The sequence below is a fragment of the Nipponia nippon genome, unplaced genomic scaffold, assembly GCF_047370975.1.
Source record: "Nipponia nippon isolate SJK-2023a ecotype South Korea unplaced genomic scaffold, ASM4737097v1 scaffold_14, whole genome shotgun sequence".
NCBI classification, from domain to species: domain Eukaryota; kingdom Metazoa; phylum Chordata; class Aves; order Pelecaniformes; family Threskiornithidae; genus Nipponia; species Nipponia nippon.
The window spans coordinates 728,915-754,549 of NW_028262330.1; the positions used below are offsets into that span (position 1 = coordinate 728,915).

The 25,635-nt window shown below is 47.7% G+C and overlaps 1 protein-coding gene across 1 annotated transcript in view; it reads left to right on the forward strand.

Annotated features, from left to right (window-relative positions):
- The first annotated feature begins 9,434 nt into the window (after positions 1-9,434).
- Positions 9,435-25,635, forward strand: part of TNRC6C (trinucleotide repeat containing adaptor 6C) — a 108,853-nt gene continuing 92,652 nt past the window's right edge. The window contains exon 1 of the mRNA XM_087750469.1: positions 9,435-11,029. The gene's annotated coding sequence lies outside the window, so the exon portion shown is untranslated. The remainder of the gene's footprint in view (positions 11,030-25,635) is intronic.

Genomic DNA, 25,635 nt, shown 5'->3' on the forward strand with positions numbered 1-25,635 from the left:
CTCGGTGGGGACCCTTCTCTAGTCCTTTTTTTCCCCTACACATGACATTTGTAGGATCTTAACATCTTCCTGACTTCTCTGTCAAGCACGGTAAATGTTGTTTTCCAAAAGGAGTGGGGGACAGCGGGAAGAAACTGGCAGCATGACTGCACGAGCTCGATTTCTTTGGCAAATCAGGTTAAAAGCAACCGAGTTGTTTACGCTTATTCCTTGCCGTTGCGGTATTGCCACTCCTGCTACAGCACCTCCCTGCTCCTAAAGCAGAGATCCTGGATGCAGTGCTCTACATTTTCATGTTGAATTTTGCTGTTCAACTTGAACTACCCAGCACTCGATTCGAAGACACCGAACACAAGCGAAGCCCTGAAACTGCTGCCAAAAATCAGGCCCTGGGCGAGTGACGCCAAGCGCCTGAAGCGACCCAAGGCGGCCGGGAAGGCAGGCTGCCTCTCCCTCCGCACCCCGCGCCGAGCCCCCCGAGGATGTGCCAGGCGGCCCCTCCCCGGCTGGCCCGCGCACGGCCCCAGCTCAAATAAGCTCAGTCCTGCAGCGTGTTTCCTGAGCCGCAGGAACAATGAGCCTCTGTCCCATGCCGCCGCAGTGAGAACAAGAACCAGACCGCAAAAAAAGAGAGGAGAAAAAAAAAAGGGGGGGGGGGGGAGAAAGATCTTCATCTTTCAGCAAAGCTGCACTCGTATTCACCTCCTGCCTTAGCAGAGCTGAACCGCTCAGTGCCTACGCCCGCAGACAGACAATAAGTTATCAGTGCTGGTGAAGGACAACGTGGGTTTTTTCCAGCACAAAGCTTTCACCGCCCCCCTCCAGGGAGCCCTTGGCTGCGTCTCATGCCCCCACGGCCCATTTCCAGAGCCGGTGACAAATTCCACATCACAGCAAAGGAATTTCCTTTCCCTTCCAGCGATAAGGGACCACGCCGGGCCAGCAGGGCGGTCCCCCCTTCCCAGGCTGGCATCTCTGGCCACCCCGCACCCTCCAGCCCTCCTGCCAGGGGGATTTGCCACGCTGCCCCGGGAGCAGGCAGCACCTTCCTCCCGTCGGCAAACGAGGTCAGTGGAGGATAACTAGCCGGTGAAATGGAGATCAATAAACGGTTGGACACCGGACTCTCTTAAAAGCCCGTTTGCTGTTGTTCAAGGCTTTCGCCTAAATGGCAGCTGCAGGTTCTTGGGGAATTTGGTCTTTCTGCCACCCTCGTGGCCAGGGTGAGCCAAAGGTTCCCGCAGAGCACCCTGGCCCCTGGCTCCCCAGAAACGCTCCTCGCGCTTCGGGAGCCTGCCCGCAGCAGAGCCATGGGGCTTTAGCGAAGCAGGGATGACCTTGGGCCAGCCGGGCTGTGTTGGCTCCACTGCTTGTGGATTTTTCTTTGGAGAGGTTTTTTAGGAGCGAAGCTCTCCTAAAAAGTCCTTCAGTCGTGGCACAAATTGTGCTCTTCCCCTGCTGCTTTTTTGCCTAAAGCTTTCCCCTGGGCCAAGCGATTAGTTTGTGTGACTCAGTAGCTTTGATGGAGCAAGGCTGATTTACACCAGTTGATGAGCTGCTCTGATTTTCTTATAGAAAATCACTGTTAGGCTGTTACACTTAACCTGTACTAAACTGTGCATGAATGATTTATTGTGTACTTCTCATGCAAATGACATTAATAGACTCTGTCATACATAGGAGAAGATGCTAGAAGATTACTAAAAGCTGCTGCACTTAAAAATGTTTCAGGAGAAAATAATCTCTTATATTGTATTACCTGAGAAATACATCTGACTCTCCCCTTGAAGACACGTACACGAGAGAACGGTGTAGAGGTTGCGTTGCATCGCATTGTGCGTGAAGCAGCTTGAGGCTTTAACAGAAAAGCTACAAGAAGTATTTTAAAGGAATATATATCGATAACCAGAGCTGCATTACGGGGAAGGAGAGAACTGCTTTCCTCACGTATCTCATTCAACCCGACTCATGATTCAGGAGTGTTTGATGACTTCAGGATCAGACTGCAGAGAAGAAACAAACCAAAAGCAGTCCTGTCTAATTAACTGAACATATTTACATGTGTAAAACTCTCCTGTAGTCCTCGTAATGACTAATGCATAATTATGCACAGACAAATCCCCACAGTAAACACAAATATTTTTGTTTGTGATTATTTATCTCAGGAGAGCTTAGCAATTTGTCAGGGCTTTGCTGAGCTTCTCAGCTGAGCCGAGTGAGGGGTGGGCAGCGGGTGACTGCCCATGGTCACCCCAGCAGCCATTTCAGCCATGCAGCAATACCGGAGGGCAGCTTTTTGCTCACAAAACGTTTTTGCATTGAGAAATGTAGATTTGGATCAAAACAAAGTATTTTGCAAGTTTACTCCCATTTCACAGAAATACCATGGTCTCCCCTAAGTTTACAAAACATTCCAAACCTTTTCATACTACAACCCTCTTTCTTATGCGCTGCCTCCCCAGACTGCCGGGATGGGAACAGGCGCATGTGCACTCAGTCGTGTCTAGATGTGACGTTAGGAGGTGATGTTTGTCTGCCAAGAAAAGCCATTTCCCGATGGCTCCTTCCTCTGCCCATGTTCAGTTACCCGAACCGTGCCGCTGAGCTGCAGGAGGCAAGCAGGACAGGCATCCTCGAGGATGCAACATCCTCCAGCGTGTCGTGGAGGGGATGTCTGTAGAGGAAAGGGACGTCCTCCAGTGGCCAGATCACTTGGTCCCTTCACCATGAGAGGACCAGCATGGACACAGCAGCTTCCTGTAGGGAAATACTGTATTCTCCCAGTGCTTGCAGGAGAAATGATGAAAAAACACATGGAAAAAAAATTAATCCTTGTAGCAAATTTGGAATGAAGATTTTAGCTGGGATGGAGGGAGTCTATTGGCGCGTCGATCCACGTGTGCCTGGGAGCCGAGGGAGTGCTGAACACAGCTGAAAGCTGGAGCACTTTCAGGGTATAAAAATACTGTTTTAAAGTCTTCCCACTGGCCTCTGGATGCTGGATTCTTGTATTTTGACTTCAGCTTTTGTTGTCTGTTGGTTCACCCTAGGGCGTTGCGCAGCTCAGCTGCAGGGATGGACAAGTCTCCCCTATGCACACGCAGACCGGTGCGTGTTTTACATCAGCTCTGATGTCCCCTGGTTTCAGTGGAGCATCTGTATCAGAAAATCCGCAGTGCTTTCCTCTTGCACAGCATGTTACGGTGGTCTGGAAAGATGTGGGGGAAGGAAAGCATGAGGTAGCATTCCCAAGCCAGCACTGCGGCTCTTCACAGGCAGGTACAGGCAGCTGTGGGCCTGTCTGCCCGGCGCCCCAAGCTGGCTGGACACGTGGGAGCTCTGATCCACCCCACTGGTGTCACATCTCCTCCCTGACCGGGCCCTCACCCTGCCTGGGAGCAGCGTGGGCATCTCACCCTGCTCCGACACCTGCACGGTGCAAAGAGCCTTCCCAAACCTTTCAGGTCTGCTCTCCGAGTCCTCTGTGCCATGTCGTCTTAATCCATGGAGCCATGCAACCCATAGTGATGAATTCATCACTTAGTCAATGGCTTTCCTCCTAAAATCCTCTTCAGGGAACAATTCTCCTATGTCTGATACAGTGACTAATTGATAACTTTCTTTAAGGGCACTGCATGATAACTTTCTTTAAAGCAGTATATTATGATCAGTGGGTTTTCCAAGGAGCGTGCTGCTCTCTTAATTCTCACCTTTGTTATTTTAATACCTCTATAAAATGGATTTCTAATGGATCTATATTGCCATAAAACTTTAGGGATGGTGGGTGGGTGTCAATAAATTCTTTGCAATCCAGGCGACAGTGCTAGACGGGTAGGGAGCAGAGTGACAGGCTCTGAGGAGAAGCCAGGGCTTGACTCGGGACTGCAGCTTCCAGTGGCGTGACCTTCCCTGATTTGACCCCATCCTGCTGTCTCTGAGCACCTTGCAAAACTTCATTAAGCAACATGACTAGTATCCGTCACAAGCAATTCTTTCTCTCCCACCTCCTCACCCCAGGGATAAATCATATCAGCTCTGTCAGGAATACAGAAGCTGTCCTAGGTACAATCCAACCCGAAGTGTTGATACCTGGTAAGTGTGCAGAATAATAGTCATCACATCAGAGCATTTTCACCCAAAGATCCCAAGGCAGGCAATAAATGTACACTAGATTGGCATCAACCCCCTTCAAAACGTTCTCTGCTACCAATGGGATGGAAGGCAGCAGCCGCTATCCCCAGCTTAATCAAAGAAGGAAAGAAGTGGATGTTATGGCCCTCTGAAAACATGGGGAGATTTTAGAGAGGTCAAATTATTTCCATGATGATTAGCCAGGACATTGGGAAAAACCCTTTTCCCATTGGATCCATCACCTAGTCTCACGAAAACTGCTCAAAAATCTTATTTTTGCCTCATCCAGATTCCTGCACTATAACAACTCATTTTTACCTTGGACATTGAAGTAGAGGGCCCAGCAACTGCTTAGAAACAAGCTGCAGCCGTAAGCGTTCGCCGTGCTGCCATCCTTTGCCCTGAAGTGCTCCCAGGAACGGGAGGTGTTGGAGTGAGGGCGATGCCTGCGCTCCCTAGCACGTGCGCGGTACAAAGGAGTCCCCTGCCAGAAGCGCAGGAGACCCGAGTCAGATGCGTTGGCTTGTTCCGTTGCTAGCATTTGAGCTCAGATGCGTCTCTTATAGAGTCCTGCTGCAAAACCCCTGTTGTTTGTGCTAGCGAAACGGTGTTCAGCTGCCACTGGCGTTGCAGCAGTAAGGGGACAGTGCCTGGCCCGAGGACTTGGGTTTCTTTTTTTTCTTAAGTATTTGTGAGTCCTTTAACTGCTGTTTTGATAGCTGGTGGGCTGCTAGAAGATATTTGCCTCCCTACCACTTGTTTTGGAAGAATTTTCGTCCTTGGGGTTTTTTGTTCTGGTGCAGCTGTTTGAGCTATCCATGTCAAAAAAGGTCAGACGGGTATATACAGCAAATTACCTTTTTGTGGACTGCCTCCAATTCTGCTTTATTTCCATCAGGGTAAGAGGCTTGCAAATAGGTAGGAAAACCAAAAGCATCTTGAGTTTTGAGCACATCAGAAAAACAGCTCCAGGGCTTTCCACACGTGCATGGGGCTCTGTGTGGGACGAAGATAAAAATCAACAATCGAAGGAGACTCTGAAAAACCTTTTTCTGAAAGGCCTTTTCAGCAAAGAAGCGCTGGCACCTTCCTCCCAGTTCATTGAAAGGTTGGGTAATCAGGGTTTTTTCCCTTTCTGCTGCAGGATTTTTATTACAGACACTTGGCTTGGCGTCCCCCCATCAGCCTGCCAGTGCCAGATGTAACAACTTCAGCATTTCACTGGGGTTTCGCACACTCGGTTGTGGGTTTTCTGTAACATCTGCAGCCATGCCTGGATGGCAAGCACTCTTTGGGCCACCAGAATAGTCTGTGTCATCCCTCTGCTTGTTCCAACCCCCTCGTACCAATAAACGATGTCCATGAAGGTAAAAACCAGAGCAAGATAAACCTATTTTTGGAAACACTTTTACTATCAGGAGCATGATGCATCTCTGCACATTTTTCCAGCCTCAACTCGGGGTGCTGTGTTCACGTTACAACCTCTAAAACGTTGCTTTCTCTCCCCTGGAGTAAGCTATGGGGTAAGCTATAGGGCCAAGTCCTGGGCTCTGCCCCCTCTGTTCAGGGCGCATTATGTATTTAATGTTAAACAGCTATTGATAATAAGCAGAACGTGTGATCACAGCTGCTGTGTGCTGTGGCAAGTAGGGTAGAGAGTCATGCGCTTCTTGCTTGCTTTTTGGCCTCAGGACACTTGTGTTCTTGTTTATACAATAGCTCTGCTTGGAGAGCAAGAGTAAAAAATACCTTGTTTTTCCCCCTTACCAGATTGCTCTTTAGCATCATGCTACATCTCTCCCGTGGGAAATACAGGTTAGAGTCTCTCAGGTTGGGGAGGGAATTGAATCCACATGTTACCTTTTCTGGGCAAGTGTTTGAAGTAATGGGTTATTATACAAAAAAGGGGAACCAGCTCATCCAACCCAGGGGTAATAGATGGGCTTTCAGACCCCTGTGATGATGCTCGCGGCAGTGGGTTTGCTGGTGTTAAACGTCTGTGCCAGAGACCGGGAGGAACCCGGGGTACCATGTTTTCAGGAGTCCTTTCTGCTTTGGGCCAGCGCCATAGAAAGGACATTTCATAGCTGGATACAACCACCCTGCTGTGGTTGTCTCTCATTGGGGCATGGTCCCACCAAGTGGGCAAAGAACAAGGCGGGGTTTTTTTGCATGAAAATGTGGGGAGAAAAACATGAGTTATTAAAATGAGTTTTTCCGTAAAAAGAATGACCTGTAAGTTCATTTAAGCGTTCACCCTAAAGATGCAGTTTGTTGGTAGGGTGGCCAGGAGCGATGTCTTTTGCATCCTGCAGAGGGAATGGACTCAATGCAAGTGTCTTGGACATCCATAACTCCGTTGGAAACTTGGGGAAGAGCCTGTTGTGTCCTGGATCCTGCCCTCCCGGTGCAGCCATATATATAAAACCCTGCCTCTGAGCATCAGCTCAGACAAGGGAGGGCTTTTGAGGTGTAGCTGCACCTTGTGTGGGCTCTAGGAAATCTTGTGCAGTATCAGACATCAGACTCTCCTTAAGATGTGAGGTTGCGTTTGTCATTAAAGCATGACTAGTGCTGGCGTCAGGTTTTGAGACGAATTTTGTGTGTGCTTGTTATTGCTTGGTAAGAAGGGCTTGGTGACTATTCTGACCCGCTTTTGTACTCATTTGGATCATAAAAAAATCAGCAAGAGGTGTAAAGTCTACAGCGAAGGAATATTTTGCATGAAGACCTCTGCTTAGCTTAGCTTTGTCACTCTCAGCAAAGATAACACTGTATCTGTGTGGTTCCTCGCACTCATGTCCACCCATTCAGCGTCCAGCCCCCGTGAACATTTTGGTCACGGCCCCAAGACACGGGCTTAGTGAGAAATTCGAGGTGTACAAGGCAGTGGTGCAAGCGCAGGAACTCCTCCTCCTCTGCGAGCCATGAACCGCTGGCATCATATGTCCCTTTTCCTTCCCTTCACGCTAGATCACATCTGTTCTTACTCATGTGTGACAGAAAAAGACTACCTGAGCGCTGGGGGGAAGGAGGGAGTTCAAAGGCAGCAGTGGATGCCCAAAGCGTTGGCTCCCATCCCAGAGCAGCTCGGGAAAAGCAAGCTCAAGGAGAAGCCTGCACCCCGCCGGGGTCCCGCGACGGTGGCTCGGCTCAGGACAAGGGGGCTGTTAGGAGACAGATGTACCGTGCGCGGTGCCAGCAGTCACCAGCCGCTGCAGAGCTTCAGCCACGGCACTGGGGCTGCAAACGCGCCCGGGATCGCTGCGAGCTCCCAGGGAGCACAGCCACGGGAGCAGGGAGAGCAAAGCCCCGGAGGGAGGCCAAAGCAGGGAAAAAAAAACAGATTTGCATTGGATAAAGCCCTATATTTAATGGTAAAAGAGCTCAGGTAGGAAAGGAATGATTTACTAGAATGCATTTTTACCCGTTACAGATAGCATTTTCGAGCATAGGTGTCAAACACAATGGGCTCTTTGTGTCTGTGCGGCTGAGGTCACATCATGCTTTTCATGGTAATTTTGCCAGGGCCAAGAAAACATACTAGTACACAAATCACTTTCAATTTTATTCCATTTTGACATTTCAGGGTCTCCAGCAACTTGGCATCACTCTGCAGAACCAGCCATTCTTGGAAACATTTGTGTGTTAAAAGCGTGCTTTGAATTACAAATGTTTGCACATGCCCAACACATAATTTAGGGCCACATTTGACCAGGAACATTCCTCTGTGCGATTGCCAAGCAGAGTTTTTGGTGGAGGGCAGCCTCCTGTAGGTACCTTATGAGGATCCTTGTCCCATACGCAGGCGAAGAGGGCACGTGGCTTTATCTGTTCTGCTTATTTGGGCTCAACAGAAGAGCAAAACCTCTTTCGAAAGCAGCAGTGTGGCAACCTCCTGCTGCTCTGGGGCGGTCTTTGTGGGAAGGAGTCTAGGTGCTGACCTACATTTGAGTAAGACGAGCAAGCAGGGAGCCGCTCCTGCAGCGGCACCAGTCCTGCTCTGCGGGTGGCCCACGCCAGCAGCACGGGGCATTTTCACTCGAGTCTGGGTCTGCCACCGCCGCGGCGTACGAATTCACCCCTGGCGAAAGGTGCCAGACGGACGTTCAAAGCCTTGTTCTTAATAATTTTTTTTTCCTTTCTTTGGCATGATGAAGCACAATGGGACATTTAAACCTGACTTTTGTAACATTTTGCATATATATAGCTCATGGTCTGACCTGGGTACTTTGTTCTGACTACAACGATCTGATATTTCAGGTTTTATTATTTTTTGTCTTCCACGGCGTATTTCTGCTGCGTTCTGGCACAAGATGGGCTCCCTCCAGCGGTCAGGGACGCGGGGCTCCTGCCGCCCGCCCCGGCGCTGCAGCGGGCACGGCGGCGTTGCTGCACGGCAATCGCATCGGCACCGTGCTTTGCTTTTTCCTGCCGTCTCCTGCTGCCTGTCTCATCCCACTCGCAACAGTAACCGCCCTGCTCTCTGACCCACGTTCAGTTAATATTTGAGTGGAACGGCCTGCGCACACAAAGATTCAGGCCTTAGGTTTCCTTGCGTTCCCAAAACGCTCGCTGCGGAAGGGGGAGAGGAAGCGGGAGAGGCGGGAGAACCGGAAAGGCTCTGCCGCAGACCCAGGCACAACGACTTTTAGCAAAAATGACTCGGCGTTGCTTTCCGCTCTCCCCGCGGTGCTCCGAGAACTGACCCTGACTTTCTCCTCACGCCGGCGCTAAGGTTATTGCGGGGGGCAGGCGCCCCCCCGCACACGGCTCCCAGCCCCGCTTTGCTCCGCCACGACTTCAGCTACAACACCGCCGCGACGTGCGGGCCCCTGGTGCGGACGGGCGGCCCCCGGCGGCCCCCCGGGCCCTGCCCCAGGCGCACCGAGGTGCCAGCGGGCCGGCACCCGCACGGCTCTGCAACGGCGGGGCAGCAGGGCCCTGCCCCGCACACGGCCCCCCCCCCCCCGGCCGCTCCTCGCCGCCCCGCAGAGCGGCCCCCGTCCCGCCGGGCTCGGCGCGCTGCTCGTGTGCGGGGGGGGGGGGGGCGCACCCGCATTCGTGTGCGGGGTGGCCAGGGGGTGCGGTGCGGGGGGTCCCTCCCGCACCCCGGGGTCACCTCCCCCTCCCCCCCCCCGCAGGGGCCGGGCTGCGCACGGCGGCGGGGAGGGCGCGCGCCGCCGCGGGAGCGGGGGGCGTGGCCGGAGCGCGCGGCCTCGCCGCTCTTTGGCTCCGGCCGCCGCGCTCATTTGCATGTGGCGGGGACTCCCCTGTCACGTGGCCGCGCGCGGGCCGGAGGGGGGGGCAGACTTCCTGTTTGAGGTCAGCGCGGGGAGGGGAGGGGGAGCGTGCGGCGAAGCCTCCCGCGGTCTCGCGCTGCCTGGCGGGGCTGGTGTCAGTTAGCAACAAAATGGCCGCGGCGGCAGCAGCTCTGCTCCCGAGGGCGGCGGCGGCGTCCCTGGCGGTGGCGGCAGCGGCGGCGGCGGCAGCGCGGCGGAGCGGGGGACCGGCCCGGCGGCACTGAGCCTGGCACCGCCTGCCTGCGAGCGGACGAGGCGAGAGCGAGCGGGAGAGACGGAGAGAGGCGCTGCGGCCCCCCCCCCCCCCCCCCCCCCCCCAGCGAGCCCGGCTGACTGACCGACTGCCCAAGGCGTTGCTGCAGCCCCCCCGGGGAGACGCTGCCGCCCCGGCCTCCCCCGCTCCCTGCCTCCCTCCGGGCGTACGGGCGCCCGGGTCTCTGCCCCTGCGGCGAGGGGCTCCGCTGCCGCAGCCTCCCGCCGCCCACCTCCCCCCCCCCCCCGCCCGGAGGCCCTGCCCGGATCCCTCCGGAGGAGACGGAGAGAGCCCGCGGGATCGCTCTCCTCCTGCCCCCGGTCCGCTGTGCGAGCGAGGCGGGCAGACTGCTGGGCTTCCCCACTCCCCCCGTCGCGCCCCCCCGTGAAGGACCGTGCGGATCCTCCTCCTCGGATCCCTCCCCGCGAGAGCGGCTGCCGGATCCTCCTCCCGCCGGAGAGGCTGCTGGATCGCCCCGCCGGGTCCCTGCCAGAGACGCGGATCCAACGCCCCTGAGAGGCTGCTGCGGGTCCTCCGCCCTCCGCGGACCTCCCTGGAGCCAGCGACTCGGCGGGATCCTCCTGCCCGGAGCCCCATGTGAGACTCCGGATCCCCCCCGTGGCTCCGTGGCGGTTTTGGTTTTTTCTTTTTGTCTTTTTTTGGAAGGGGGGATCCATCTTAAAACTATTTTCTGGGTCCCAGTTTCTCTTTTTAATTTGCACTTTTAAAAAACCCCTCAGATGCTCCTCCATGTGGACTGAGAATCCGTCAAGACACACACACGAGGACTCATCCCGATCAACTCCAAATCCTGGCTTTCGTGGGCTTTGCTGCAACACATAAAAGCAAACTTGTATTTAAGACACACTCGTGCAAAAATTTAGCTGGGGACTTTAAGGTGTATTTTGTCTTGGTTTCTTGGTCTTGTTTTGGGATTTTTTTTTTTTTTTTGCTTCACTGGAAATCAAAAGCTTGTTTTGGAATTGGACCTGCCTTTGCTGCACTTCTCTGGGCTGGATAACACTGAAGCTCTTTGCTTTTCTACTTGGATAGTGTTTTCCTGTTGATCTGTTGTTTTTTTTCTTCTGTGTGGCAGCCTTTTTTTTTTGGGGGGGGGGGTAAACAAACGACAACAAAAAAAAAACTGATTTTTTTTGGCCGTGTGAGATTTTTTCGTATTGAGATTCGTGAAATTACGGGTACACTTATAAAAAAAAAGGCATTAAAATAAGAAAGGAGCACGTCAGAAAGACCCCTACACGGTAGACAATACTCACTTGTTTCCTTACAGCAAGACTGAATCGAAAGCTGCCAAAGAGCCCCATAAAGAAAAGACTAAAAGGTAAGAAGGGGTAATAGCTTCTCTTAATCTGGGCATGGTAGAAGTTAGCTAAGCTCGTGCATACCTCCTTTTCGTACGAGTCTAAACCAGATTTTTTTTTTTTTACTGCTTACTAGTCAGTGAAGCGAGTAACACCACAAAACACTGCAAAATCCATTTATTTTTTTTGCTCTAAACAACTTGCCGAAGCGTTTTTTTTTTACACGCTAGAATGAATTCAGTCTCTTTCGGTGTACCTTTCCCGCTTCAGGCGGCTGCTGTGCGCCGAGGGGCCCGAAGGGCCGCGGGGCGAGGGCGCAGGGGCCGCGGGGCGAGGGCGCAGGGGCCGCGGGGCGCCCGCAGCGCTGCGGCGGCGCCGGGCCGGGTGTGCGGCCGCCTGCTCCCGAGGGCCGCGGCCTCCGGGTGCCGCCGGGGCTTTCTTCTCCCCCCCCCCCCCCCCTCCCGTAATGAGATGACGGGGAGCTACTGTAGTTGTCTCCTGAGTACTCGGAGAGGGATCTTCGTCCAAACCTGAGATGTCGCCCGGTGGGAGGGAGAGCATTGAACAGTTGGTGCTTTTAACTGCGACGCTGACGAGGGAGGGTTCAGTCGTTAACCTGAGAAATCTTGAAACGCTGCAAGTTTGTTAATTGTTCGAGTCGTCTTTGTTTGTATCACAAGTTTGTGTCAAAGGTTAATCTTCTTAATATGTAATTAGTTGAAGGTCCAATTATGGGATTTATTGGGGTTTTTGTCCCCCTCTTTTTCCATTAAATATAATACCGCTAGTCTTACTTCGTGGCGACTTTATTTTCTGCTACAACTCGAGCGTATCTGTGGGGAGATATTTATGCAATTAATGTAACAGCCACTTTAAATTTAGAAATAATCTTTAGTACGTCATACCCGTGTCTGTCGCATATTGTTCCTCCCCTATGCATATGCACGCCGCAGACGAATGTACGCTAACGCGTATACCGAAATGCGCTCTGGCCACCAGGCCAGCTCGGTGGCTAAAAGCCCGGTAACGCGGCCGCTGGCGGGCGGGGGCCGGTGCTCGGCGGCCCCGGGGCCGCGGGCGGGCGGCGCTGCACAACCGTGCCCCGCTGCCCACGGTGGTGGGGTGTCGGATTCACCCGCCGCCGAGATGCAACGCGCCGTGCCTGTCGGATACTACTTTTTATCCTTTCAAGAAAGTCGTGGAAAGGGACGCGCTGCTTCTCACTGCTTCCCCCCTCTGTTTTCCAAGGAAGTAGTAGGTGACTTGCAGCGGGTGCAACCTGTTCTTAGCAAATCACATAGTTTCCCATGATTGCTGTTCCTCAAATTGAGGAGGCCCTGGGGTGCCGGTCTGGCTCCTTCGGCGTGGTGTTTGTGAGTTCCAGAGGGTCTGCCCCGGCCCTGGGATCCTTTCCCAAGGTTAAAGCGTCAGTGTCGGACGGGGGTACAGCTGGCGGGAAAGACTGCTTTAGCCTGGGGGGGGTCGTTCTTTAATGTGTAGGGCTGATGATGTTTTTTGGGGGTGAGATGAAAGAGGCTGCGTTATGCACTGGTGTTGGGTAACCTTGTTGCTTCTGAATCTGTGACTGCTGAGTCTATGAAGAACGCTATAGTAAATCAGATTAATTTGAGCTTTTTTTTTTAGTGCACATGGCTGTTTCGGGGGACTAGCAGTAGCCTAATAGCGCCTGGCGTCGCTTTATCCGTGGCTTCAAAGGAGAACGTGTCTTTTCTGGCTTGACGTTCCCTGCTGGCCCGCAGCTTGTGCGATGGAAGAGGTCCCGGTCCAGCCCCGGGCGAGCAGGTGCTGCCAGCGGGAAAACTGCTGGAGCCCGGGAGCGGGGCACGTTGTTCATGGGGCTGTGTTTTTAGGCAATATTCTGTACTCTTGACTAAACTTTTTGTTTCTAGCACTGAAAAAACGAGGGCATGCTGACCTCTTTATTTAGAGCTCTTCTGAATTGCGGTATAAAATACTTGGGATTTATTAATGTTTCTGTTCTCTGTATGCGTGGATTCTCATATTGACAAATTTAAGTATCGGTGTGCATCAGACTAAAAGCTGACTTGAACTGAGTAGTGTTTTATATACAGTTGGCTTATGTATGCTGTTACACCTATTACAGTACATGGATTATTTTGTAATTAGGCTGTCATGGATGCAGGGTGTTAGTCCCGCTTACTGGGAACGTGCTTGTGGGGAGCCTTGGTCTGTGCCATTTCTGTGCTAGTACAAAGCGCCGTGGAATTTACTCTGGGATACTGCCCTTGGGTCCTCGTGCAAAGATAAGATTCGTGCTAAGAATTAGACTGGATTCGGTGCTAAGAAACATTTGGTACCTTAAAGGTTCACCCTCTTGACCTGGCAGGGTTGTGTTTGCATCTTTCAAAATCTGCCTCTGATCACCTGTGAACAGGATGAGGTTTACCTCAGCTGCTATTGCAAAGCTTGCTGGGATGAAGGAAAAATTCACCTCTCTGGCTTAATTTCTTTTTTTCCGGGGTTTGTCTTTCCTATTAAAATAACAAGCTATGCTTTTGATGACTTCTGTGATCTTTTGCTGATGTTTAAGGGAAGGAAGGTAATTCTGTCGGGTTTTGTTTGGAGGAGCTTTTTAAGACTTGGCAAAATAATAGGATGAAATTTCCTTAATATGAGAAATAACATAATTGGGCATACAAGGACTTTTAACCTGAAGATTCTTCGTGGAAGTTCTCACAGCTCCCAAGTGCCATACCTTGCCAAACTGGAGTAGCAATGAAACAGGGTAAAGTTCAAGGTTTTGTCAAGCAGGGGCTATAATCTCTTTGTGTCTTGGAGCAAACTGTTGCTGAATGGCAGCCTTATGGAAAGTATAGCTTTAAATTAGTCTAGAAATAAAACCTCTTATTTTTCTGTTTTTCATTCACTTCATTCGGAAAGACCAGGAAATTTTATTCATGTAAGGGATTTACCGCCTGCTGTTAACTCAAAGTGACCTACGGTTTTACAGTCCATTCAGATGCTGTATGCGATACAGACACCTTTTCTCTTTCGTGTTAAGTTTGTTATTAAAAACGCAATAGCAGCGTTTACTTTCAGTTTTGGCTGTTAAGACTTAACCAGGCCTGGTGTATGTGGGAACGGGTAATATGTTAACTTAGCAGCTGGCCTTGCGGAGATAAACATGCGCTTTTCCAAATGCTGTCATCTGGCCCCTTTCCAAAACAAGCTGGAGGAGGAGGTCAGGGGTGGAGCCATCCTTTGCTTTAGTAAAAAGAGGCTTTCATTTGGAAAGAATTGCTAGATAGTATTGACTGTGAGAACTGCAGATTTAAAAATAAAATGGCCAAACCTTTCCTAAATAAACAAAGTAGTCGCTGTCGATGACTCGTATCTCAATGCCTGTTACTGTGCTGCTTCTCTCTGAAGGTATAGCAACTTAAATGTGGAATGCGTATTGCTTCTTTTTAAAAAATCAGTGCTTTATATATGACTTTGAACATGAGAACCGATTAAAAATTTATCATCTTTGGTTGCAGTAGAGATGTGCAACACAAAAGTGCTATTGTTTTAATTGTTTAAAATTCAGATTACAAGATAATGGTAATACCATTAGAAGGTTTCCCTTTGGCCTAGAAGCTGCAGGTAGGAGCCTGTCAATCCCTTAGTATTAAAGATGAATGATAAGGAAACCTCTTAAATGCCTGTGACGCTGCAGTCTAGCCAATTTAGGATCAGCTGATGCCTTCTAGTGATAATGGCTTGAGGTTTTCAGCTGTGTTATGAAGATATCAACCAGGGCAAATAATATTTAGAGGAGAAGTATACTTTATTGAATGGGCAGATGATCTAGAAGTGACAGTAAATTGCATTACTAAATGATCTATGCGCTCTGCACAGTCTCTTCACTGGCAAATGCTAGTGGTAAAATGAAAGATGGTTATTCTTAATGTATGAAAGCAGAGGAATCAAAGTACTATTTGATCTTCCTTTAGGAATCTGAGCTCTTTATGAAAATTGTCTACCAAAAGCACGGCTTAGTTTTACGTCTTAATTACCAGATGTAGACATACTTATGCTTATTTTATCATTACTTTATCATGATTAACTTCACTGTGGATTCCCATGCACAGTTATAACTGTGTTTTCTGAAACTTTATTTGTGCAGCTTCCTACCTTGTCACTAACATGTTTTAAAATCTCCCGCACAAGATAAAAATGTCTGAATTTGATCATAGTAAGAAACTGTCCGTTCTCGCGCAGAATAGTTACGGTGCTCTTTAAGATTGTGTCAAAGATTCTATCGCTTGCAGAAAAGGCAGCAGTACTTTAAAATGTGCATCTGATTCTTTTGTCTTTTTAAAAATGTAACAGATCTCTCTCTTCATCCCAACAAAAAGGCTTCTTTCACTGAAGACATCCGTAAAATAACTGGCTGTTCGTAAGTCTCATGGTTCAGGGTACCAAACATGACAATCTGAGTTAGTTTTGGTCTTAGCCCTGGATGTGATTCAGCACTGTAATTTTTCAGTGTTGAGGTCTTGAATGTCGTTGTAATTCAAGCTCATAAAATATTAGAAGCTTTGACAGTAGTGAGGTCTGCTTTCTGGAGCTCTTCCCTGTGGGTTTACAGCCAAGGATGGCTTGAGAGTGAGAACAGTTATCTGTGCTGCAGCAGTGATGTTTTATGGCTGGATGCCCAGATTGTCTAGCTTTGCACACAGCTTTATAGTTTGCCTTTGAGGGCTATGGAGGTGGAAGTCATTTGTAATAAACGGCTATCTGCAGCTTGCTTTTTCTGTGTTTTGAAATGTACATCCATTTAAAAAATTGCAAACTAGATGCACATTTACTTAGATTTCAATCAGGAAATTCTGTGTTTTAGAAGCTCGCTTATGAGGAAAGTTAACAATTGCTTATTGCTTTGTATTAAAAATATCTAATGTTTATCCCTTGGCTGTTTGGGCTTTTTTAGCACTAAGCTCTGAATTGCTAGAGAATGGGATTTTTTGATTTTTTTTTTTATTATTATTATTAGAGAGAAAAATTGACTTGTCGAATTGATTGGCATCCTTTGTGGTAATTAAGCCCCAGAGAAAAATATGTTTTTAGGTCTCAAAATAGTTAGCATGCAACTACCAGCTATAGGCTCATTTAGGAAAAGATAACACCCACCCCCTTGCACTGCAAGTTAAAAAACCACCCTGGGCTAGGAAGTGTTTAGTGTCTGCCCATGGGCCTTTTTCTGAGGCAGACCCATTTTTTTTTCCCCCCTAGCTTCTTGTTAATGGGTTCTGTGCGTGTTTTCCCGTGAAGACTTTCTGAAGGGATAGTGGGTAAGTGCCTTTGTTATGGTCTTGGTCAAGAACAGTCCCCTCGAATGCCGTATCTGTGTTTTCTTAGATGTGCTGTTTTCCTTCCTATTCCTTTTTTTCCCTTCCTGTGTTCTGTCTGTACGTTCTCTGCTTGAAGTTTACAGTTTTCTCTCTCGTACTGCATTTGCAAGACTTCCCGATGAGAAGGGGAAGAGCTTTTTGTTTTGTTTAGGGATACAGAGTACTCGCAGTGGCTTGGATACCATTCTGGGTGGTCAGTAAGTACACATATTGATTGTTGGTTCAAACTGACTTCTGCCAGGTCTGTTTTAAGCTCAGCCGGATATCTGTGTTGTGTCAGTCTGCTTTTCCGTCGTACTCTAGTCTTGGACTCTCAGGTCTTTTAGATCTTCAGAATTCCAAAATGTTTTCATGGCTGATGCTAACGTCATTGGTGCTGACAATGGAGATGCTTGTTTTTCAACAGTAGCTGGTTAGTGGTAAACAAAAGAGCATCAGCCCAGGGCTTTAACACAAACCATTCTAGAAAAAAGCAGCAGTTCAGTGAGAATGCAAAAAAACCCCTCAACTGTACAGATGCATAATGTGCTGACTGTCATTTTACTATATCTTCATACAAGGTCATTAGTAGAAGACCACAGAAGGTGGTCTTTGTCATGGCGTGTAATGTTTTTGCTGGAACTCACTGCACGTTCATAATAGCCTTGAAGATGATATTTCATATGAAATGTGAAGTTAAAAACTAGACTGGCGCTGCAAACATAGCCTAATGGCATGTGTGTAAATCAAGTAAGACTCTTCAGTGTATCACCAAAGCCAGTCTGGAGTAGGATTCCTCGTTATCCCTCTGCTAACATCGTTCTTTCTCCCTGTAGGTCTCAACTTTCCTCTTCTCTCAATGTTTTTAATCAATTACACAAGCTTACTTAACAGGAGAATTGCTTCCAGTGTTTGTGTTGTCTGAATTGGTTTCCACATTTTTGACTTTGAAATGGATGCTCCACTTGAAAGTTTGTCTCTTGCTCCCTGGCTATGTAACAGAAGATGTTACATCTCTGCAAATCTAATAGTTCTCGTCTCTTTGTGGTGTCATGGCTGTAATGCTGTAAGTGCACAGTATTGTACCTCATTCTTGGTTTGTGATGCTGCAAAAAATTGCTGTTAGTTAAAAATAACCTATTGGCATAAGAGTGCTGATCACATCTGTTCATAACATACCTCTCCATTTTCCTGCTTATAAAACTGGTTTCTTTTTGCATAACATTAGCTGATGTAAACTATAAAGAGGTACATGTTTATCTTTTTGAGCCTTTAAAAAATAAATTAGTATGGAAGATGCAGCATCGTCTGATAAGGAAGAAGAGCCTGGTGGTAGCAATCTAGATGCTATTTAATATTTTCTAGTATGAGCATCATAAAATACAGCTGTCTGATCCAGGTGTGGAACTAAACTTGGTCTGTCACAGTAACAGAATTGCTGCTATCGAGGAGGAGAGTCTTTGTATAAATAGCACTGTTGCAGGTTAAAGGTGATATTATATGGGACTTACTGGAGCTCGGTGAATGTGTAATTTTTACTATTTCTATTCTTCTAATCAAACTTTTGGAAGTCCTTCACTTTTGAAAAGAAGAATCCAAGTTAGGTCTCATTGGGCACCAGCAGTACCTTACCTAGTGATGTCAGTCTTTATGCTGTGCTACCACACTTATGTGTAGTAATTGAATAAAGCAATGGCTGTGTTATTGGATGGATGCTTACATAATGATTTGCTTAAAAAAGACCCTCAACTTTAATTTTTTCTTGCGTTTGTGAAGATGAAATGTTCTTCTCAAATTTCTAGGTGAAATACTGCAGTGACAACAAAACCCCATGCTTTTGAAGCAAATAACCCAGACTGATAGGTATCATCTCTTTCATCTGGATGATATTGCACCGCTCTGATAGCCAACTGCATTGAAATTGTGATTGCCCCCCCGCCCCCGTCCGTCTCCCGTCCCTCTATCAGCATCCAGACAAGCAAGAGCTGACCTTTCTGGAATTCTGTCTGCATCTACTGATCAGATAACATACTTGGAGACATTTTGGATATATTTCTGAGAATATTTGGTCCCCTGGGCGTTTCATGGACTAACTGAAGGCCTAAAATAGTTATTACTAGGATCATAACTGACCATAAATTGATTTCCAAAGTGGCATTTACTGCAACTAGTTTTCCTGGCCTGGAAGATCATTTATGGCTATTTCCTTTCCCCATCTCTCCTCCCCCCATGGAGACGCTGTTCATTTGCTAAGTTGAAAAACGGATGATGGCCCATTCTGATGGTGGCTCTGATATTCTAGTTTATTATTGGCAGGAATTGGCATCCAGATGCTTTTACTGTGGAAAGTGAAGTGGAGGAACAGAGAACTTTGAAACTTGATGAACTTACTGGAAGTAAGGATTGCCTTTTCAGCAATGCAGAGTTAACCTTCTAAACTCTGGTAGATAACGTGGAGGGAAAGGTGCTAGCTTGGACCTTTCTGTTTCCGTAATCTTGGATGACAGAATAAGTCTTTCTCTGAATTTTGTGGGTTCAGTTTCCAGCCTAAAGATAGGTATAGAGTAATGTAAAGGTTTCTTATCTCATTTGAGTTATGTTGCTATAGTAATTTTCAAAACAGCATTGCAGCTGAAGATGCAGTGGAACAAAAACTAAATTGCTTCAAAATATATTATCTTCAGGTTGAATGAAATGATTGTGGTGGGCAGGGTTTTGATTTTTGTAGTTAAACACTTCATGTACAAAAAGTGCACAAAACAATTAAGTAGATTTTTCTTCATTTGTGCTTAAACTTTCACACATTTACAGTGTGCAACTTTTAGTACAGTTTATTAGTCTATAGTATGTTTTGTCTTCCTTGACTTGGATCAGATTTGGTGTTAACCTCCTGCAGAGAATTCCAGGACCCCTGACATTTTATTGTGACTCTTGATTAGCTCACCAGGGTTCCTGCTAAGAATTCTTCTTTCATTCATTTGATAAATTGAATTCCCTATTCACAGTGCCTTTAAATAGAATGGTATTTGGAAAACTTGAAGACAACAACTTGAATGTTCAATGAGCTCACCCAGCAAATTTAAAAATGCAGAAGGAGGAAATTACGGGTTTGTGTATTCTGAAATCTTCTTTTAAAAGAATAAACACTTTACAAAAACGTAAGTTTCCATCTTATTCCCTGTAAATTTATTTCCCTTCTGGTTTCTACAACAAGGAGTTCTGTTGACATCTGTTTTCCCTTTTTCATCTTATCTTGCGTTGTTATGCCAGGAGCTGTGCATTTACCTAACTTATATCTGTATCTGGGAGCAAGCGTAATAAGGTAGTATATGCCCATTCAGTGGAGCTCCAGCTTTCCAAGGCAGCATGCACGCATGTAGAGAGCATCTTGTTCTTTACACCCAGCATACCCTAGCCTAGCTTATGTGCACCTCGTAGGTCCCTTATGCCATTCACCCGCTTTTACTGGGTGTCCCCTTACTGTCCCTGGTGATGCCAGCAGGGCTTGTACTGTGGAGCGCTGTTCTGAGCTCTGCAGCACGAGGAGTAGTGTCGTTATTCTTTTTCCAGTTCTAGATCTTGAGACGCATCCTCCCTGTGAGGCCCATCCGGGTCTCTCTCCGTGAGCTTCCCAGAGCTGGGGCTGCAGCAGTGTCCCGCGCCTCCCCGCCGCTTGTGAGTTCCGAGGTGACACCTGGAGATCTCGGCAGTGAGATGGCAGAGGCCCATTCCCTGTATGGGATGCTGTCTTCCTAGAGACTGCTTTCTGCAGGCTTCTGCCACACATCTGTGAAACGATTTTAATATCGTAGGAAAACTCAGGCTGGAAGGGACCTCAGGAGGTCATCTCAGCTAGGCAGGTCTGTATTTGAGTGGCACATGCATGTCTGGTAGCATGTCTGCTGCTACTGACTGTGTTGCTGGTATGTGTTGGTGTTATTCTTAGACTTGTCTGGTACAGTTGCCCTGCCTGTGGGTAGGAGCGAGGGAAGCGCGTATGCGTTTTTCTACGGTGCCTGTGGCAGGAACTCTACTTTAAAGGAGAGAGATTTATTCCAGACCTCACCTTCCCAGCCCTTTTTAATCACACTGGAGCCGCTTGTGAATGTGGCAATGGACGCATGTGGCTATGGCTGCTGTGAGCTGGGTGTCTTTTGTTGAAGATGTGTTGTCATCGCCTCTTCCCCAGAATAAGCACAAGAGCAGCATCATAAACATATTTGTCTTAAGCATAAATTCTGCTGCCTGCTTTTTGACCCTGTCAGTTGTGTTGTCTAGCTGGACCTGTGTGAGAGCACCGGGCTGATCTTCAGCTCCTGCAATAAGCGAATTAAATATGCTTTCACCTGCTGATAACAAAGTGATCGGGCTCAGGAACAGTGGAGTGCTGTCATGTCACTGTGATGGAAGGGAGGAAAGGACTAGGGGTGTTGGGAATCTCTGCAGGCAAAATGGTTCATCATTTTAGTTATACAAACTTCCTTTTCTTTTTTTTTTTTTTAACAAAGAAGCATAAAGGTTTAGCTGTGCTTGCTTGGAGGGTGTGAAGGTATGCTCCGCAGAAGCGGTGTTCCTGGCGGTCTGTCCTGCAGCGCGCAGCATCCCTCCTGACCCTGGTACTGTCGGACAGGTGGCGGCTGAGCGGCGCCTCCGGCCCTGTCCCTGGGAGCGCTCTGCTCTCGCCGAGCCCCGGGGCCCTGGTGCCTGGCAGAACACCTGTGGGGCTGCTGCTCCCGTTCTGTCTCCCGGCCCCTGCTCCGCAGTATCCCTGGGCAGCTGCCCCAGGAAGCACTGCTCCCTGGACATGTTCAACTCCAGCTAAATAATTTGAGCCAGAAACTTGTCCATAGGTTGCTTCTGCTTCTAGGTCAGTTAATTGGTGACATTTAGTTGAATAATCTGTCAGCGTGGGTCTTTGTCTCTGTTGGCACAGGGCCCCTGTCTTCTAAAGTATTTGCAGAAACCAAAATAGCAAACATAGTATCTGGAGAGAGACAAACATGCTGTGCTCTTGCTGAGCCACTGGATTCCAAAGCTATTTTCCTTTGTGTATTATGTCCCAGGAAGACTGGGGAAGAGCTCTGGACCAGATGCTACGTCAACTGCTGGTAAATACCATCAGGCCCGGGAGGGAGGCGGTGCTGTGAAAGTAAATCTAGTTATCTCCACTGTTCACAGTCTGCAGCTTAATTTTCCAAGAGAGGAGTCGGTCCGTGTTTGATGGGGGAGGAGAGATGTTCATAACATGTTTCTTGCTGTTTGTAGCCTGCTTTGAGTGGTGAATGTAATGCAAGCCTGCTTTTGGGGGGTGAGATATTTTTTTTTTTTCTTGTGCACCACTCAGGCTATGCAAGGACCATGATGGGATACTTGAGGTCTGCTGGGCTGTTGTCAGCAGACTGAGGAAGCAAATTCTGATGTGGTTCATGCCTGAAATGTATACAAGGCTGAGGTTTTGTGTACAGTGTTCTAGCCCATGCCCAGATTTCCCTACTGACTACTTAGGTTGTCCCAGAGCGGAGCTTGTGTATACATTAATAGGCCTGCACTGCAGAGAGCAACACCTTCACAGGAAAGGTGGCATACCTGTGTGACAGCAGCTTCGTACCCTATAGAATCATCTATGCTGGCGTGTTAATTTGGATTGGGAGTTTCTGATTGTCGTCACGTGCTGTGCTGTGCTTTGATTGACATCATGGAGTGGTCTTGGGGTACAACAATTGGATTCCTTTTAAATAAAACTTCACTGGATGATGTGCTCCAAGGGGGCAGTTAATGCTTTCCTGCTCAAGTGAGCATTTGGTACATAGGAGTGGACTGGAGCTAGTCTCAAGCAATAAAGTCACCTGGAGTGGGGATAGTGTGGCTGTCAAGTCTGCTGGACCTACAGTTTTGCTCTGCAAATCCACCCCTATTGGTCTGCACTACTTAGTAATGAAGATGTAACATGCATCTCCTGAAACACTCTCATCAGTACTCCAGTACGCTCATTAGTACACCATCTGTCTCTGGTAACAATCCAGGAGAAAGTGAACAAAAGGAAGTCTGTAGATGAGAAATAAAAACCCTACAAACATGCATTGGACTTGGGCAGTGCTCAACTATGGACTCATCAAACTTCTGATGTCTGACCTACCACTTACAGTTAATATGTATCCTTAATTTATAAAGGCTTTTTCTTCTCTGGGATTTTTCCCCACTTCTAGTGACCAGTGATCAACTAGTAGAGGCCAAGACAAGGCTGGGTCAGTGTGCTTTTTTAAAAAATCTTGAATTGAACGATAGTTACTATCTAGTCTTGCTTTATTTTCATTCTCATCTAAGTTACTTCAGCGGTTGTTTACCCACTGTGTACATAAAGTAGGGTCGCAATAAGTTAACACTGGGTGAATTGGAAACCTCTAGCAAGAGTCTAGGTCCTGCAAGGAACAGCAGCTGGCACTCTCCTCGAGGTTCTGCCAGTATTTTCTTGCTCTTTAACCCGTAATCCAAAATGGCGTGTTAGGAACACCGTCTGCTGCTGCTGGAGATGCAGCCGTGAGACAGGGTGCGTAACACAGGTGCTCTTTTTTCTTCTGACTGTGGAATTTCTATTTTACAGATGGTAAGAGCAGGATTATTAACTTAGTCTCTTGGGCAACCTAAAATCTTCCTGTAGTTTCAGTAAGATATTTTAATTGAATGTGGTGCTTTTCACATCCCGTTCTCGACTAATGCTGTGGTGTTTTTGGGTGTCTTTAAATGGCAGCTACATTCTGCTCCTGCACAAATTTCAGTAGTGAATGAAGTTGTCTGTGCACATCTTGCACCTTAGCCAAGTGTGCTGTGGTTTAAAGAAAGCCTGGGGGAGGGAGGACATAGCGATCAAGTCTAATCCCTCACAATTACAGGCAGCTGTGGAGAAGAGTCCACAGAGCAGCACAGACCTGAAGATACCTACCAGAACCCTGTAACAAATCAAATAAATAAAAACGCACAAGGAAGACTTAAAGCCAAAACTATATTGTACCCTAAAAGGGAAGATCAAGGGCGGTATTAGTATTAGTGGTCTGTTTCTGTGCAGCAGCATCGGTGGGATTTCTAGGTGACTTCAGAAAGCAGACTGCTGTTCCTGTTAGGTGATCAGTTTTGTCTTGCGTGCTTCAAGATAAGTTGACAAGATACGGGGAGCATCAAAGTACCAGGCCCACAGCTGTTGGCAGTGGGCGATATTTTGATGTCTCAGAGGAAGGGAGGAATCCCCTGTCAAGGCGAATAATGTATTAAGGAGTGACAAGTGCAGGACAGGGGCATAATTTGACAGCTAGAAACCCCAGAGCATGGGATTAATAAATTATAAACTGAGGTGAAACAAAACTACTCATCAAGCTTCATTTATGACTCCCTGTAGGAACAAATTTTGCACCCAAACTTTCGAATTACAGGGTTCAGTTTCAAGCTGCCTGACCATGCCTATACATGTAACCCATCCATAAACTTATCTTGCCCACAGTGGTGTAGCTGAGGGCTTTCCCCCATTAATTCCCTTGAAAGGATATTGTGGGATTTTACTTTGCAAATGGGTAGAGGCCTCCTGTTTCCAGTCTAATTGTCTGTGTGTCCAGGAGTCAGTGTGGCCTTGTATCAGTGTTACTTTTTAATAAAAACAAGTCTTCCTTTCTTTAGGTATTTTTCCTCTTCTCTCCCCCAAATGTATATTTATAGAGACTTGGTAAGTCTTCTACTGTTGGTTTTTTGTTTTTTTTTTTTTTTTTAAATGCTACAGTGTGGAAGATTTTTTTCTTTATGCCTAATCAAAATCTCCTTTGTTGCAATTTAAATTCAGTGCTACTTACCACAGCTGAAGTAGAAAGATTTTACTCCATCCTTCTCTACCTCTGTCTTTAACGCCTATTTGAATAAAGGAGTTGCTGTCTCTTGAGATTAGAGTGAATCCAAATCTCAAGTTTTTTCCATGGGCCTGTGCATCTTTGATCTCTGATCCTTCTTTCTGGTTGCCGTTTCCTGGGCTCTCTTCCGTTGATCTGTATCTCTGTTGCTGTAGATAGTCCCAAACTGGACACAGCACAGCAGCTGATGAATTTCTGACCATGTGTGATGTTGTTGCTTTGCCTTTGGATTGAGATCCACTGTAACAGCTCCTCTTTTCATGCCCCAAAACTGGTGTTTAGCGAGCTGTTCCCTATGCTGTGTTGATACATAGGACTATTCCCTGCCAAACATGGTGCCCTGCACTCTTTCTCACTGAATTGCACTCTATTGCACTCTCTACTTTTTTTTGTACCTCTCGAGTTTATCAGGTTGTTCTGAATACTGTCCATCCTTAATTGTTTTGCAGCCCCATGACTGAACATATTCTGGAAACTTAGTAAGCGCACACATTTTTCTAGCAGCAAAGTGGTTAATAAAAATTTTGCTGCTGGACGTGTGGCATACTGCAACAAAAATGCATTGGTTCTCTGCCTTTTGGAAGGGGAAGTGCTGAGGTTACTTGTTTTGTGGGTGCTTTATTGTAATTTCATTTAGCTTGTGTTCCCTACCTTGTTCTTAGAAAAAAAAGAAAGCAACCATGTTCTTATTAACAAAACCTTGCGTGTTGCTTGAAAAGTCAATAAATTACTTCTGTTTGCCTCCCTTTTGTCCTTTTAAAAAACACCTGCAACTATGTCCTAGGAAAAAAATCAGACTTTTTCCCCCACAAATCCTTCTTAGCTGTTAGTTATGGTTTTATCCCTTCCCCTTTTAAGTTATATGCACAGTCTTTGCCATTTGCAAGTGTTCTGGAGTGCCATCCATCTTCTGCTGATTCTTTAAGGTAATCTGTAACGACTTAGACAGAGTTGTTCTTATCGTAAATCACATCAGGCCCAGCCAGTGGAAAAACATCCGATTTCTCTAGGGACTTTTTAAGCTGTTCTTACTTTTGCTGGCCTGATTTCCTATTTGGAGTGGTAGCAAAATGTTTAGTTCGATATTCCCCCCACCACCACCACCTTTCCTTCCCCCTGCCGGTTCATGGAAGTTTTCCTCAGAAGTTCAGTCATTCCTTCTTCCCAGATTTGGGGAAAAGCCACTTAAGAAACACATCTTGAGGTTCTTGCGTGGAGCTGTGTTGGCCGGCCCTTTCGGGCGAGGAAGCCCCAGAATGGAGCATCGCAGTGGTGGTGGCCGAGCTCCTGGGGCAGGAGCAGCTTGGTTGCTGGCTTTTTGCTGCCCCTGCCACCAGCTCGGAGCAAAGCCTCCCTACCTAGGGAAGAGCAGTACGAAAT